The 16,740-nt window shown below is 45.8% G+C and overlaps 1 long non-coding RNA gene across 2 annotated transcripts; it reads right to left on the reverse strand.

Annotated features, from left to right (window-relative positions):
• Positions 1 to 15,784: 15,784 nt before the first annotated feature.
• LOC109706373 lies at positions 15,785 to 16,209 on the reverse strand. Of its 2 annotated transcripts, none has more exons than XR_002215180.1 (3): positions 16,120 to 16,209; positions 15,965 to 16,031; positions 15,785 to 15,875 (listed from the first exon to the last, which is right to left on the reverse strand). It is a non-coding gene; the product is annotated as an uncharacterized LOC109706373 (long non-coding RNA). The 2 variants fall into 2 exon arrangements; XR_002215181.1 differs by having other exon boundaries at positions 15,965 to 16,034.
• Between the last annotated feature and the right edge of the window lie 531 nt (positions 16,210 to 16,740).

Raw genomic sequence — 16,740 nt, forward strand, 5'->3', positions numbered from 1 at the left:
AGCCCCAAAAATCAACCCTAATGCCCATTCTAGGGTTCCAAATGGTGAAAACCTATCAAATCAAGGATCAAAGGGTAGAATCCAAGTACTAACCTCCCAAGATGCCTCCAAACAAGCTCCAAATCTTCTAGGGTTGAAGATTGGCCCACCACCAAGCTCTACAAGCAAGCTCCAAGCCTTGCAAAGGTGGAAAAGAGAGAATGGGGTTGAGCTCCAAGCTCCCTCAAACAAAATCCTCTTCTTCTTCTCCTTCTCCTCCTTCTTCTTCTCTCTCTAGAAAGTGTTGGGAGGGGGGTGAGAATGAGAAAATGAGAGAGGGAAGAGGAGGAAATGGCTAATAAGCCCATCCAATGTAACAAAATCCAACCAGGCCCCTCAAAAATCCAATATTACATCAGCCCGAACTGGGCAGTTTTCGCCCAGAGGGACCGGTCTCTCCCCAGTAAGGACCGGTCTCTCGTTGCGAACCCGAAAAACCAGCGTTCGGGAACCGGTCTCTCCCTGCGTGGGACCGGTCTCTCACTGCGAGGACGCGTTCGGGAACCGGTCTCGCCTGCCAGGGACCGGTTGCCTCAGGCTGCCTCAACACTGCTCACTGGGGGAACCGGTCTCTCCCTCCAGGGACCGGTCCCCGAGAGTAAAAACTCTCAGGACTTGTCCGAAGTTCCAGATTTCGAACTTTTCGGATCGGGAAACATTCTACAACCCTCCACCAAGTGTGGAAAAGCTCGAAACACATCCAAACACTCGAACCTCGCAATTCGCAAAGGTCCAGTGTGTTACAGGAGGAGTCCCAACAATAAGCAAGAAAGAGAAGAAGAGAAGGATCAAAACTAGCTATAATCCATCAAAAATGGAAAGAGAATCAAAGGAAGGGGTTCACCTACCTCTCCTCTGCTGGTGCAAGGCTCAAGAGGAGCCCTAGGGGCGTGGGGTATCATATAGATAGGCCACAATGCAAAAACACCCCTGCAGATTTGAAATTTCAGAATCTGCCAAAGTGTACCAGTACACGCGCAAGTGAACCGGTACAAGTCCCACGAAAACGCAAACCCGAGCCTCTGGTTCGAGAAAATTCCCAAGTGTACCGGTACACCCAAAGTGTACCGGTACAACCATCAACATGTACCGGTATAGCCATCAACCTGTACCGGTACACGGCCCTGCCGAGGCTAACCCGAGAGAGCACACCAACAATCCTACTTTTTGGGTTTTGGTGCTAAGTTTAAACCTCAATTCTCGGGGTTCGAACTATAGGTCGGAACACTGTCTACGACCCTCCACAAAGTATGAAAAAGTTCGAAACACAAAACAAACACTCGAACCTTGCAATTGGCAAAGGTCCAGTGTGTTACATTCACTCCTCCTAAAAAGGAGTTTCGTCTGCGAAACTCGAAATGCAACATACCTCAAGACTTCATCTGAAAAAGATGGGGATAGCTCTCCTGCAAGGCGCTCTCAAGCTCCTATGTGGCCTCCAGCTCCCCGTGGTTGCTCCAAAGAACCTTCACATACGGAATGTCCCGATTCCGCAGCTTCCTCACATCGCGAGCCAAGATCCTCACGGGCTGCTCCTCGAAACTCAAGTCCTCCTGCAGCTCCAAAGATGTAGCATCCAAAACGTGAGTCGGGTCGAAGATGTACTTCCGAAGGACTGATACATGAAAGACGTTGCGTACGCCCGACAGGTTCGGTGGTAGAACAAGTCGATACGCTACCGGACCTACACATTCCAAAATCTCATACGGTCCAATAAACTGAGGGCTCAACTTGCCTCGAACCCCAAATCTCTTAATCCCTCTAGTCGGTGAGACCTTCAAGAAAATATGATCTCCAACTTGGAACTCCAAGTCTCACCGTCGTCGATCGGCGTAGCTCCTCTGTCTACTCTGTGCCCTCAAAAGTCGCTCCCGAGCAATACGAACCTTGTCCTCAGCTTCTTGAAGCACATCAGGGCCTAAAGCCAATCTCTCGCCTACTTCACTCCAATGAAGTGGTGATCTACACTTCCGTCCATAAAGTGCTTCGAACGGCGCCATCTTGATGTTTGCTTCATAATTGTTACTATAAGCAAACTCCGCCATAGGTAGATGCTGCGACCATCCTCCTCGGAAGTCTAACACATATGCTCAGAGCATATCCTCTAATGTCTGAATAGTGCGCTCCGACTGCCCATCACTCTGAGGGTGGAAAGCAGTGCTGAATCCAATCGAGTGCCTAGGGCGTCCTGCAGACTCCTTCAAAAGTGAGACACAAAGCGGGTGTCTTGATCCGATAAAATCGACGTAGGCACTCCATGAAGTCGCACAATCTCATCAAGGTACACTTGTGCGAGCTTCTCCCCAGTCCAAGTAGTGTGAATAGGTACGAAGTGCACCGACTTTGTCAACCTATCCACGATCACCTAAATAGCATCATGCCCGGCCTGAGAGCGAGGCAATCCAGTCACGAAGTCCATAGTGATCTTCTCCCACTTCCACACGGGAATAGACAAACTCTGAAGTTTTCCCGCGGGCAATCGGTGCTCTGCCTTTACTTGTTGGCAAGTTAAACAACGAGCCACAAACTCGCCAACATCCTTTTTCATCTCGGGCCACCAATAGAGCAACTTTAAGCCCTCATACATCTTGATGCCACCCGGATGTATAGCATAAGGTGTTCGGTGTGCCTCTTGAAGAATGTCCTCTTTAATTCCCGAATCCGCCGGCACACAAATCCGTCCACGGAAACGCATCAATCCTTGGTCATCCACAAGAAAATTGCCGGTGCAACCATCAACCGTTTTACCTTTAATCCTTTGCAACTCCACATCGAAAGTTTGTTTTTCTTTAATTCTATCCAAAAGAATAGGTTGCACTACAAAGGTCATCAACCTCAAGGGTGTATCAGGGGTCACTACCTCCAACTCCAACCGCTTCATCTGCTCGATCAACTACGGTTGAGTAACAACAAGCATTGCTAAGTTTTCCATCGATTTTCTACTTAACGCGTCCGCTACCACGTTAGCCTTACCCGGGTGGTAAAGAATAGTAAAGTCATAGTCTTTGAGCAGCTCCAACCATCTGCGCTGTCTCAAGTTCAACTCCTTCTGAGTGAATAAATACTTCAAGCTCTTGTGATCCGTATATACTTCACACCGCTCGCCATAAAGATAGTGGTGCCATAGTTTCAATGCAAAGACTACGGTCGCAAACTCCAAATCATGCGTCGGATAGTTCTTTTCATAATCCTTTAGTTGGCGAGAAGCATACGCGATCACCTTGCCATCCTGCATCAAAACACAGCCCAATCCATTAAGTGAAGCATCACTATAAACCACATACCCTGCTCCAGCAACCGGAAGGGTTAGGATCGGGGCGGTCGTCAATCTGTGCTTCAACTCTTGGAAGCTTCTCTCGCACGCATCATTCCAAATGAATTTGACTCCTTTATGCGTGAGCCTCGTGAGGGAAGTAGATAGCTTAGCAAACCCCTCAACAAATCTCCGGTAGTAGCCAGCCAATCCAAGGAAGCTCCGTATCTCCGTGACGCTCATCGGTCTCGGCCAATCCTTGATTGCCTCAATCTTCTTAGGATCCACGGCTATACCCGATCCCGATATCAAATGTCCAAGGAAGGCTACCTCTCGAAGCCAAAATTCACACTTTTTCAGCTTGGCATAAAGCTCCTTTTCCCGAAGTATCTGAAGTACAAGCCTCAAATGTTCCTCGTGATCTGCATCACTTTGGGAGTAAACCAAGATGTCGTCGATGAACACCACGACGAACCTGTCTAGATAAGGCTTAAAAACACGGTTTATTAGATCCATAAAAGCTGCCGGGGCATTAGTAAGCCCAAACGGTATAACTGTGAACTCATAATGTTCATACCGTATTCTAAAAGCCATCTTCGATACATCCTCGGGTTTGATCTTTAATTGATGGTATCCCGACTGCAAGTCGATCTTGGAATACACACACGATCCCTGAAGCTGATCAAACAAGTCATCGATCCTAGGCAACGGATACTTGTTCTTGATCGTGACGTTATTAAGTTCACGATAATCCACATATAGGCGAAGTGATCCGTCCTTCTTCTTGACGAACAAAACTGGAGCTCCCCAAGGCGAGACGCTCGGTCAAATGAAGCCTTGGTCCAACAGATCCTGCAGCTGTGCCCTCAGCTCCCTCAGCTCTGCCGGTGCCATTCTATAGGGTGCCTTTGAGATTGGGGTAGTCCCAGGGACGAGGTCTACCACAAACTCAATCTCCCTATCAGGGGGCATACCCGGTAGCTCAGCTGGAAACACATCCTGAAACTCACCACCGAGATATCCTCAATCCTAGGGGCATCACCCTCGCCCCTCAGCACAACACTAGCCAAATAGGCTACACAACCTCTACTGATCAGTTGCCTAGCTCGAGACGAGCTGATCGTCATCGCAAACAGCGAACTCCGGCATCCACTAAACGCTACCTCAGTCTGCCCCGGTTCTCTAAAAGTAACCGTGCGATTCTTGCAATCAATCGTGGCATAATACTTGGTTAGCCAATCCATACCCAAGATCACATCAAAATCCCCTAGCTTGCGCAAAGATAGCAAATCCACGGGCATGATCCAATCTCCTACCCGAACAGGGCAACTAGGGCAATACTCTCTAATATCCAAAATGCAGTTGGGTACTACAACATGTCCCGGATGCAACAAAGAAACCAAAGGGATGCCATGTAACTCGGCAAACAGCCGATCTATAAATGAATGCGATGCACCGGTATCAAATAATGCACGAACTCTAATGCCATAAAGTAAAATGATACCTACAACCACATCCTAGGCTGCTGTCGCCTCCTCGGTCTGAGCTGCTGTCACACCCCGTGACCGGCGGAGGCCCTCCCGGTAGCTCGTCCAGACCCGCCATACGTCTAAAGTATATAAGGCGTCTAAAATAAAACGATAAATAAAGCAAGATAAAGAGAACATCTAGCAGTATCAGAACAAGTATATCTAGATGCTACAATAACCGAAATGAACATAAATCTAAATCCACTAAGTAAAAACAAGAAGTAGTACAATAAACATCCGAAGTACAAATACTAAACTGGATACATAGGTGGTCTCTCTATACCAGGTACCAACATCACTCTCTCTCACTCAACTACAACAAAAGGAGAGTAAACTACCAAAACGCAAAAGAAATGCTCTTCGCTAGCTAGCTAAGCGATCCCCTTGCCGTGGTCCCGTGCTTCCATCGATGTAGAGGGCTCTGTAATAAAACCATAGAAACAAGGGCGTGAGAACTATTAAAAAAGTTCCAGTGGGCAATTACTGACTTCAATGAAATGCGCCACTAGGCCCAAAACTAAACAAAAGAGAGTAAGTACGAGTATAATCAAAAGGAATAACAATAACTAAGCATAAGTACTTACTAAACCATGATGTCTCAACTCAGCATGAATTTGCGTAATTAATAAATCTACTATAACATGAATGTACATGAATGTGACTAGCATGTATAAGCATGAATATGCAACCAATAGAATGTCAACAATGTCGATAGTAAAATGTCATTGTTTACTATTCTAGTCAAAGTCCAAATGGCATGTTCTGTCACTAAGTTCTAATCATGTAAGACCCACCCGTAGGCTGTCTGGCCTGCGCCGTGCCTAATGGCCCCGTGGTAGTCAACATCCCTACTCTAGGAATGAGCCTTCCCCACGGCATCCCATTTCGGCGCCCAATCCCGCACGAGCGAGCATATGTCGCGATGGCTATCTCCGGAGTGTCGACTTGTGGGGAGTGACCCTCACAAGTATGTGCGAATGAGCACAGTAGCATGCAAGCGTAAAGATCCGTCTCAAATCCCAAGTCATCATGTCTAAAACATGGAATGTATCAAGTATCTCGATGGCCTACCACCACGTCATCATGTCTAAAACATGGAATAACAATGGATGTCTGAATGGCCTATCACTATATCTCTAAGTTGCAGTTTCACAGTTTACTAGGTCAAGTGCCCCTTTATGGCACTTTGTCCACTAAGTCAAGCATGGTGATTATATTCAAGAGTACATAATTCTAAACATCTTCCTCATAAGAAACATATTCCCAAACTTGCAATAAGAATACTTAACACATGCATAGATACTACACATAAGGCTCTACTCATAGAGTGAAATATTCATGATACAAAATTCATGCATTCTAAGCATTCAAAAATTCACATAAATCTTATCTAGGATGAAAATGCATAAACTACGATGATACGAAAGCATTTAACCACTTAAGAGACATTTTCTCCTATTCCAATGAAGCCAAGCCCACCGAAGCTAATCGAAACCCTTCGTTTGCTCCGAAGGTATCCACCACTCTCCTAGTACCCTAAAGGTATAGAAAAGAGAGTTAAACGAACCTTACGAACACCCAAGTGCTCGAACATTAAGCAACTCAAGAAAAGGGTGAAAACTCACTCAACGCGAAGGAAACTCTCTTGATCTGCCAATGGAAGTTAGAGTCCTTCAAAGCCAACCTAAACTATGATTTGAAACCAATCAATTTGGTTCTAGAAGCCTCCAATCAAAAATCCCCATTTCTAACCCTAAATCTCAAAATCTAGGGTTTCAACTAACATAAAGCAACAAACACAAATCTAAAGGAAAGAAACTTGTTGCTTACCTCTTGAAAGCTCCAAACCAAGCCTAGAGTCCTCTAGGGTTGAAGGTTGATCCACAAACAAGCTCCAATCCCGAAATCCAAGCTTCTCCCATGGAGGAATCCAACAAGAAGCAAAGAAGAGCAAAGGGAAGGAGATCAAAACCCACTAAAATCCATCAAAAATGGAAAAGAACTCAAGAGGGGGAGTTCTTACCTTGTCTTTTTATGTTAAGGGCTCAAAAGAGCAGCTAAGGGGGCTGGGGTGGTATTTAAAGAGGTTGAAACAATTACAAATACACCCCTCCCCGAAAACAGCCCAGTCTGCACTGCATACCGGTACACGAGATTGTGTACCAGTACACATCCCACGAACCAGCCCAACCTGAGCCTCGGGTTGGCGCACAGGCTGCCAGTGTACCGGTACACGATCCCGTACCGGTACACCCATCACCGCGTACCGGTACAGCCATCAACCTGTACCGGTACGCAGCCCTGCTGAAGGCTACCCGAGAGCACACAAATCATCCAACTTTTTGGGTTTTGGTGCCAAATTTTAAACCTCAATTCTTGGGACTCGAACTATAGGTCGAAACACTGTTCACGACCCTCCACAAAGTGTGAAAAAGTTCGGAACACAAATCAAACACTCGAACCTCGCTATTTGCAAAGGTCTATTGCAAGGATTTAAGTGCCGTGGCACGGGGTCGTGTCGGAAACTTGCCGGCACGGTACGGCACGGTGCGTGTTGAGCCGTGCCGATGTGTGCCGGTCAAAAAAAATCTTGTGTGCCGACACATAATAGCATGAAATATTTATTTTCTTTAGCAACAAAATATTCTAACTATTTATTATGTCTTTTTATCACATCTTTTGAACTTTATTGAGGAAATTACTTACTAATTTAAAGAATAGAGGGTTTTGAGCTGTGCTATGGCACGATGTCTGTATTGTGCCGGTATCTTGTTGGCACGGTACGGTATGGTGGATACGGTGTGTGCCGATGGGCACTTAAAATCTTGGTCCATTGTGTTACAGCGGCATACAGACGCCTACTTGGGGCCTGTCGGGATCCCTCGCTCTGGCGCTTGACTGGTGGCAGCCTAGGCTGGTACTGCGTCGACGGAGTCCCAAGACTGGCGGCTGGTAGAGCCGGTGCCGATGCAGAAGACGGTACCGGTGAAGAACCTCTCAGGCACTCAGTCCGAACGTGGCCCTCCTGGCCACACTGGAAGCACCTGCCCGCCCGCTGTGGACACTGCGGTGGGTAGTGAGGACCACCGTAGATCACACACGGGAAAGGTCGGCGACGGTCAAAACCTCCTCGCTGCGCTGCTGAGCCGCGCCCACGCTGCTGGCTCCTAGGATGCTTCGGCGGCCTCCTGGAGTGCGTCTGGCTCGCACCCTCAGCCGCAGGCCTCTTGACCTTACCCTTGTCCATGTCCTCTCGCCGCTCCTGGACATCTGCCGCGCCGCTTTTCATAATTAGCGCGCGATCCACCACCTCCCGGTAGGTTTGGAGGTTAGAGGATTGCACAAACCGGAAGATCGACGGTCGCAACCATCGCTCAAAGATGCGGGTCTTATCCTCGTCGTCCCGCACGACGAAGGGCACACAGTGAAGAAGCCAAGAGAACTCCCGCTCGTACTCGGCTACAGTCCGGTCTTCTTGGCACAAGTTGCGTAAGTCCTGCCCCATCTTCCTCTTGACGCTGGTCGGAAAGTAGTGCGCCAGTAGAATGTCATGCCTAGGGACCGACGAAGGCCCTCCCGATAGCGCGCCCAGACTCGCCATATGTCTACACATATAAGGCGTCTACAACAAAAGCGGAAGTAAAGCAAGAAGTAGAACAAATAGCATAGTGATAACTAATGATATCAGAGCGAGTAAAGTTCTATCATCTAAACCAGAGTAAAAGAAACATAACTAAACAATAAAAGTAGCTATAAAGTAGTACAATACTATCTCCTCAAAAGAAAAACAAAGATCTAGAAGAAGGGTGGTCTCTATATATAAATGGGTACAACTCACAACCTCTCACAAAATAAAACCACGAGAGGTAGACCACCTATCAAATCGTCCTCAAAAGAAGCTAGCTCAAAGCAACTCCCTTCCCGCGGTCCCTAGCCTCTCCCGGCGTGGAAGGCTTTGAAAGAAAACATAAAACAGAGGGCGTGAGAACTATAATTTATAGTTCCCAGTGAGCAATTACTGACCTCAGCTCAATGCACCACTAGGCCCCAAAAGGAAAGGGTAAGTCGAAAGTAATAGTAATAACGAGTAATTTGCATTTATGAAAGCATGATGGAGATGCTAAACTACTACTTGCAATCAAACATGGCATTTATGCAATACACAATTATCTTGTCATGAAGGTTATGTCCTCTACTTAGGCATAGATAATGTCATGGTTTGCTTAATGAAATTATGAGGATTATCCTTTATCATAGCAACATTGTTTATATGAATGCAATTAAGCAATGCCTCCTAGCATACTACATGTATGTATATATACCCAAGTCCAAATCTAGAAGCAAGTCCGAGTAATCCAACTACTACTCTTTATTTGGTAGTGATTATAACAAACTCACCCCGTGTCGATTTTCATTTTCCATTAAGGACCTACCAAAGGTAGTCCAGCTTGTGCCGCCTAAGTGCCTGTGGTAGCCCAACATCCCTAATCTTGGAATGTGTCTGTCCCACTCGACCCCGTAGGCTTCTCAATACCGCACGAGCGAACATAAGTCGCGTAGGCTAACTCCGGAGTGCCGGCTTGTAGGGAGCGACCCTCACAAGCATGTGCGAATGAGCACAAATGGCAAGCAAGCAAGGTCAAAGTCTCAAGTACTCTACTCTCATACCTCTCACATGGCAAGGTCACTAGCATCCCAAGGATCTAGTCCAAAGTCTCAAAGTGACGCTCCAACGCACACAGTTGCTTAGTGCCTCTTTATGACACTTAAGCATCACAACTAATCATGCCCAATTCATGTTCCATATTCCAATTAAAACAATACTAGCAAGGTTCACTTTAGCCCGGGCCCAATGCCTCTTTATGACATTGGCCCAATCTCTCAAATAGTCTAAGTCCTCAAGCCTCTCTAGGCTTCCAAAAATCCCTAATGTCACAATTGGCAAATAAGCTAAATGCATGAAAGCAAGGTTCATTTTCATAATAGGGATCTTAGTTTCAAATCTCAACCAGAATGCTATATCACACATGCATGCTCTCTACTACATAGAGGCCCAAAATTTTACTATATGCAACATAGGCATTTTAAGCATTCTAAAATTCACAATAAATACATATAACAAGAATATGCATGCTTTTTCAATTAATGATACCTAATTCATCACAAATGAGAATTTTTCATTGTGTGGCTAGGTCAAACCCACCGAACCGTCGCGTAGGTCCTCGTTTCGCCGAACGAAGTTGTCCACGAGTCTCAAAATACCCTAAAAGTATTGAGCGAAGAGATACACGGGCATTACGATCAACTACAAGATCAAATATTAACCAACAAGACAAAAGAGCTAAAATTCACCTCAAGAGAAGAAATCTCTTCCAAAGCTCCAAAAGAGAGCTAGAACCCTTCCAATCCAAGCCCAAGGAAGGTTCTAAACCAACTAATTTAGCCCCAAAAGCCCTAGATCAAAAATGCCCAAAATCAACCCTACAATTCCATTTTAGGGTTCCATCTACTAAAACCCTTCAAATCAAAGTCTAGAGGAAGAAAAAGAGCAACAAACCTCCTTAGAAGCTCCAATCCAAGCTCCAAGGGTGAAGATCTCCTCTTTGAAAAGCTCCAAGTTCAACCTCCAAGCACCAAGGAAGAAGAGAGGGTGAGGAAGATGCTCCAAGTCCGCTAGTAGCTCTCAAACTTCTTCTTCTTCCTTCCTTCTTCTCCTTCTCCTTCTTCTTCTTCTTCTCTATCAAGGGTGTAGAGAGAGTTGAGAGAAGAGAAATGAGGAGAGGAGAGAGTGGATGGGTCATATAGGCCCTCTATTATAACAAAATCCAGCTATGTCCCCCAAAAATCCAAAATTACAACAACCCGGTCTGGGCAGTTTTCGCCTAGAGGGACCGGTCTCTCCCCAGCAGGGACCGGTCTCTCACTGCGAACCCGGAAAAGCAACGTTCGGGAACCGGTCTCTCCCTGCGCGGGACCGGTCTCTCACTGCGAAGATGAGCTCGGGGATCGGTCTCGCCCGCCAGGGACCGGTTGCCTCAGGGCTGCCGCAACACTGCTCACTGGGGGACTGGTCTCTCCTTCCAGGGACCAGTCCCCGAGAGTAAAAACTCTCAGGACTTGTCCAGAATTCCAGTTTTCGAACTTTTTAGGTCGGAAAATATTTTACAACCCTCCACCAAGTATAGAAAAGCTTGAAATACATCCAATCACTCGAACCTCGCAATTTGCAGAGGTCCAGTGTGTTACATAGAAGCTCCTTGAACTTCTTCCATGTGATGGCTGCTTAGTCGGTGCTGGGGTTCTCCTGATGATCCAACCATCAGCGATAGGCCTCACCGTCCAGGTGGTGTGTGGCGAGCCAAACTCGATCTCTCTCCTTCACAAAGGTGTCGCGGAAGAGCTTCTCTATATGCATCAACCACTTCTCCACGATCCAGTGGTCGACCTTTTCTGCATCGAAGATCTGGGGACTGTACCTCCTGAACTCGTTCAGGTGCTCCATCAGCATGTCCCTCTCCTCTGCAGAAACCGTCACGGGAAAAACTGCCCCTGCCGTAGGCATCCGAACTGGCGGTGCCGCAATAGCGTCCTCCTGTGGTGCTGCTGCAGGCGCCGTCCGAGATGTGTCGAGTGTAGGGGACGACTCTCGGGGTGCAACCACCTCCACCGGTGCGGGTGGCGCGGGAGCCTGTGTCTCTCTAGCAGTAGCCTGCTGAAGTAGGAGGTCCTCCAAGCGCTTCATCCACGCCTCTTGTCGGCGTGCCGCCTTTGTCTGCTGCGCCATCATGTCAGTGAGGGCCGCAAGCTGGCCTCTCAACTCACGGACCTCGCCGGATCCGGAGGTAGCGGAGGTCTCGACCTCCTCAAGATGTGCCGCATTATCCGCTCCGGCAGATTGGGAGCGAGTGATCGGCATCTCACTACAATATCATAAAAGCGCAAGTTAGCAAAACCCTCACTATCGAATCCCCGCTCAAGTAAGTAATACCGAAATCATGCGAAAGTAATGAAGTGTGCTTCACTACTAACTCCCGATGTTACGTTGTCGGCCGCCAACGTAACCCTCCGCGAAGTTAGAAGCTATACGCTTCGATCAACCCCAACTTTTTAGAGTTATCAAGATACCGAATCATGATACTTTTGCTCACAAGTCAAATAGACCTCGTCTCTCACGAGCCTATTTTCTATAGTCCAACCGGCCTAAGGTTTGCTAGGTCCCCTAAGACTCAATCCTAGGCTCTGATACCAAATTAATCTGTCATGCCCCGGGACCCAGCAGAAACCCGCCCGGCACATGCCCAGACCCACCATATGTCTAAAACATACAAGGCGTCTAAAAACGAAATGTTAACAAAAGCAGTAGAACAAAGAGGTCTAATGATATTAGAGCAAAATACAACTAGTTCTACAATAAAAGAAATGAACATAAAGCCGAAAGTGCACTAAATAGAAGCATGAAGTAGTATAAGAATAATCCCAAATACAAATGCTAAACATAAAAACATGGGTGGTCTCTATACATGGTAAAAAAAAACTCTCTCTCTCACAAAACCAAAAAGAAGAGAGTGACCACTTAGGAGCAACAGCAAGCTCCGCTATCTAGCTATGCGACTCCCTTGCCGCGATCCCGTGCCTCCGCCGGTGCCGAAGGCTCTGAAATAAAACCATAAAGCAGGGGCGTAAGAACTATTAAATAATAGTTCCCAGTGGGCAATTACTGACTTCAGTGCATTACGCCACTAGGCCCAAAAGCTGAACAAAAAAGGGTAAGTACATATAAATAGATAAAAATGAGAAATACGACAAGTAAATGAGCATGAATATTTGCTACCACATGATATCTCTACTTAGCATGATTTAACATAAGTAAGAGAGAGCTAGTCTATCGAGAATACGAGCGAATATGCAACCAACATAAAATCCACAATGTACTAGTAAAATATCTAGTTTGCTATTCTAGTCGATGTCCACATGTTATGATGAATGCTCAAAGTCAAATCTGAAGAGACCCGCCCGAAGGCTGTCTGGCCCTGAGACCCACTCGTAGGCTGTCTGGCCGGTGCCGAGCCTAATGGCCCCGTGGTAGTCAACATCCCCACCCTAGGGATGAGCCTACCCCACGGCAATCCATTTCGGCGCCCAATCCCGCACGGCGAGTATGTATCGCGATGGCTATCTCCGGAGTGCCGGCTTGTAGGGAGCGACCCTCACAAGCATGTGCGAATGAGCACAATGGCAAGTAGCATAAGATCCGTCTCAAGTACCAAGTCCTCATGTCTACCAACATGGAATGTGTATCAAATGTTTCAATGGCCTATCTCTATGTCATCATGTCTCTAACATGGAATATAGCAGATGTTCAATGGCTTATCACTATGTCTCTATGTTGTAGTTCACAATTTACTATGTCAAGTGCCCCTTTATGGCATTTGTCTACTAAGTCCAAACATGAGTTTATTGTTTACAAATACATAATCTGAGCTATTTCTCACATAAGAGACAGGTTTCCAAGTTGCTTACAAGAACACTACTCCCATGCATGTAGTAATACCCAGAATGCTCTACTATATAGAATGAAAATTTCACGAAACATAAGGCATGCATTTTAAGTGTTATAAAATTCACATAAATCCTATCTAGTAAGGATTTGCATTCAAAAAGACGTTACGATGAGTATAGAAAGCATAAGGGCCATTTTGCCCTGCTTTCATGAAGCCAAACCCACCGAGGTTACCAAAACCCTTCGTAAGCTCCGACGAAGGTGTCCACTAGCCTCCTAGCACCCTAAAGATGTAGGAACAAGAGTCAAACGAACCTTACGATCAACTCTAAACTCAATCAATAAGCAACATAGGCTAAGGTGGAGAAAACTCACCTATGAGGTAGAAATCTTCTCACAAATCTCAATTGGAAGCCAAATCTACTCCAAAGGAATCTAATCCAAAGTTCTAAACCCATCAAATAAGATCAAGAAGCCTCTAATCAAAAGGCCCTAAAATAAACCATAAATCTCATTTCTAGGGTTCCAAATGGTAAAAACCTACCAAAATATGGATCAAAGGTTAGAATCAAGATACTAACCTCTCAAGATGCCTCAAACCAAGCTCAAAACCAAGTAGGGTTGAAGATCCTTCCTCTACCAAGCTCCAACAAAAGCTTCAAAGCTACTCCAATAGAGGAGTCCCAGCAATGAGCAAGAAAGAGAAGAAGAGAAGGATCAAAACTAGCTATAATCCATCAAAAATGGAAAAAGAATCAAAGGAAGGGGTTCCCCTACCTCTCCTCTGCTAGTGCAAGGCTCAAGAGGAGCCCTAGGGGCGTGGGGTATCATATAGATAGGTCACAATGCAAAAACACTCCTGCAGATTCGAAATTTCAGAATCTGCCAAAGTGTACCGGTACACGGGCAAGTATACCGGTACAAGTCCCACGAAAATGCAAACCCAAGCCTCGGGTTCGAGAAAATTCCCAAGTGTACCAGTACACCCAAAGCGTACCGGTACAACCATCAACATATACCGGTACAGCCATCAACCTGTACCGGTACACGGCCTTGCCGAGGCCAACCCGAGAGCACACCAACAATCCTACTTTTTGAGTTTTCGTGCTAAGTTTTAAACCTCAATTATCGGGGTTCGAACTATAGGTTGGAACACTGTCTACGACCCTCCACAAAGTGTGAAAAAGTTCAGAATACAAAACAAACACTCGAACCTTGCAATTGGCAAAGGTCCAGTGTGTTACACGACCGAAGTTCGGATTCGTATATACCGAGGATCCAATATCTTACATCCTTCTGTCACGCCCGGGCACCAGCGGAAGCATATCCGGCACGTGCACAGACCCGCCATACACCTGCAGTATATAAGGCGTCTACGAAGAAAGCAGGTCGATAGGAAGTAAAACAAAGAGAGTCCTATCCTGATATCAGAGCAATGTACAAGTCAGTATACTAACAGAAAAAGACAAAGGAAAATACAATCCCAAAATCTCGACAGGAGAGAAGTATCACAACTACTATAAACATGAACATAAACATAATCACAGAAGTGTAAGTACTACTGAACACTATAACTGATGCTCATTCATTACTGTCCAAATTTCATTAGCACTTTCCTTTCATTCACAGGGACCTACCCAAGGTAGTCCAGCTTGCGCCGCGCCTAATGGCCCCGTAGTAGTATACACTCCCCACGGCAATCCACTTCGGCACCCAATCCCGCACGGGCGAGCAACTGTCGCGTAGGCCAACTCCGGAGTGCCGGCTTGTAGGGAGCTACCCTCACAAGCGTGTGCGAATGAGCACGATGGCAAGCAAGCAAAGTTCATTGACCATATGTCTCAATTTTCATATTTTCATTGTAAAGTTCTTACCCTCGATCCTCAGATCGGAATTTCAACACATAAATAGTAACAAGAGCTAGTATCCACTAGATTGTAAACATGTAAGGGTAAAGCTAAATCACATGTCATGATAATCTTTTCACTAGTATGGCACTATCAACATAGTCATGAGCATGTCATAGTTCTCTACGTTAGAGTCAAGAGAATGTCATTGTTCTCTACTTTAAAGTGCATCCTACACTTGTTCATAAGTCCTTCAACTGGATTGAATATAAATGTAAAGACTTTCAGGGATAAGTGTTCTCTACTCTATAGAGACTTCATTTTGAATATGTTCAACATTATGATGACGAATGTCAAGCCCCTTAATCAATCACATAAGCACGCAATAAGACCATGTCTATAATACATATAGAACATAGAGGAGTTTCACTTGTTCTGGTTAGGTCCGACCCACCTAGTACTAGGCTCCAATGGTCACAAGAAGCCCCAAGGATCAGCTCCACTAGGTCGCGATCCTGCGGAACACGAAGCATACATATCGTATCAAAATTACGATCGAAATGTCCAATTTCGGCACGGTTGCACTTAGTACATCGTAATAGCTGAAATCCCTGTTTTGGCTCAATAAATACCTCAAGTTAAGCTTCCAAAATCCCTCACGTATTAGCCGGAGGTAATCCGAAGGTCCGTTGCAAGCCCGCTGCAAACTATTCCAAAACGGCAACAAAGTCGTCAATTGCTAGCAATATAGTCGGAATCATGCGAATTCAGTTTTCTAACTGAAATTCCAGCTTACCTTTAGTTGGAGTACCTTCCAAACTAGCCTCCCTGGTCCCCAACTTAACCCCAAGGAGTTCGAGAACCTGCTGCAGAAGAACAAGTCCAAACTACATTACTTACTCGATTACATCGCAAATAGATCCGAAATAGCTTCATTAGTGGACTAAATACCTATCTCAGACCTCAAGGCCACTTTTTCCTGGTTCAAAGTGGGTAAATCACAGCTAGATATCTCCTCTGTAGCTGCAGGAGACCGTCACAAACTCTGCTGAAATCAACGGAACAAAAACGCATCAAAATCCGACAATAAACCATAAACTAGAGAAAAGTTGAGCTACAAACTTTCCTAAAGCTCTCTTTTAGCAACTCCCAGCATTAAACATGGAAAACACAGTCAAAACACATCCTTTTACCGTTTAAAAGCTGGCCCCTAGTGTCACGCCCCGGGACCGCTACCAATTTGGTACGATCCGGGCGCGTCGAACAGACGCCGAACGGACAGCACCTCCCATGTCCGCCCAAGGCTAAACAACAGGATCATGTACAACAAGTTCCCAGGAAATCAACTTGAATACATACATGATCAAAACAATAGCGAGGGCACAACCAGTGCCGAACATTACAAGAGCAAGCATCACAAGCGTAAACAAGTGAATAAAAGAGAGATATAACTATCTATTACATCACATTTGACATTCAACATTTAATACAACTTGGTTACATTTAAGCTTCCAAAATGAATACATAATCATATCACATATACATAATGCTAGCTATCCAAAATACATCATG

The sequence above is a fragment of the Ananas comosus genome, unplaced genomic scaffold (assembly GCF_001540865.1).
Source record: "Ananas comosus cultivar F153 unplaced genomic scaffold, ASM154086v1, whole genome shotgun sequence".
NCBI lineage: Eukaryota > Viridiplantae > Streptophyta > Magnoliopsida > Poales > Bromeliaceae > Ananas > Ananas comosus.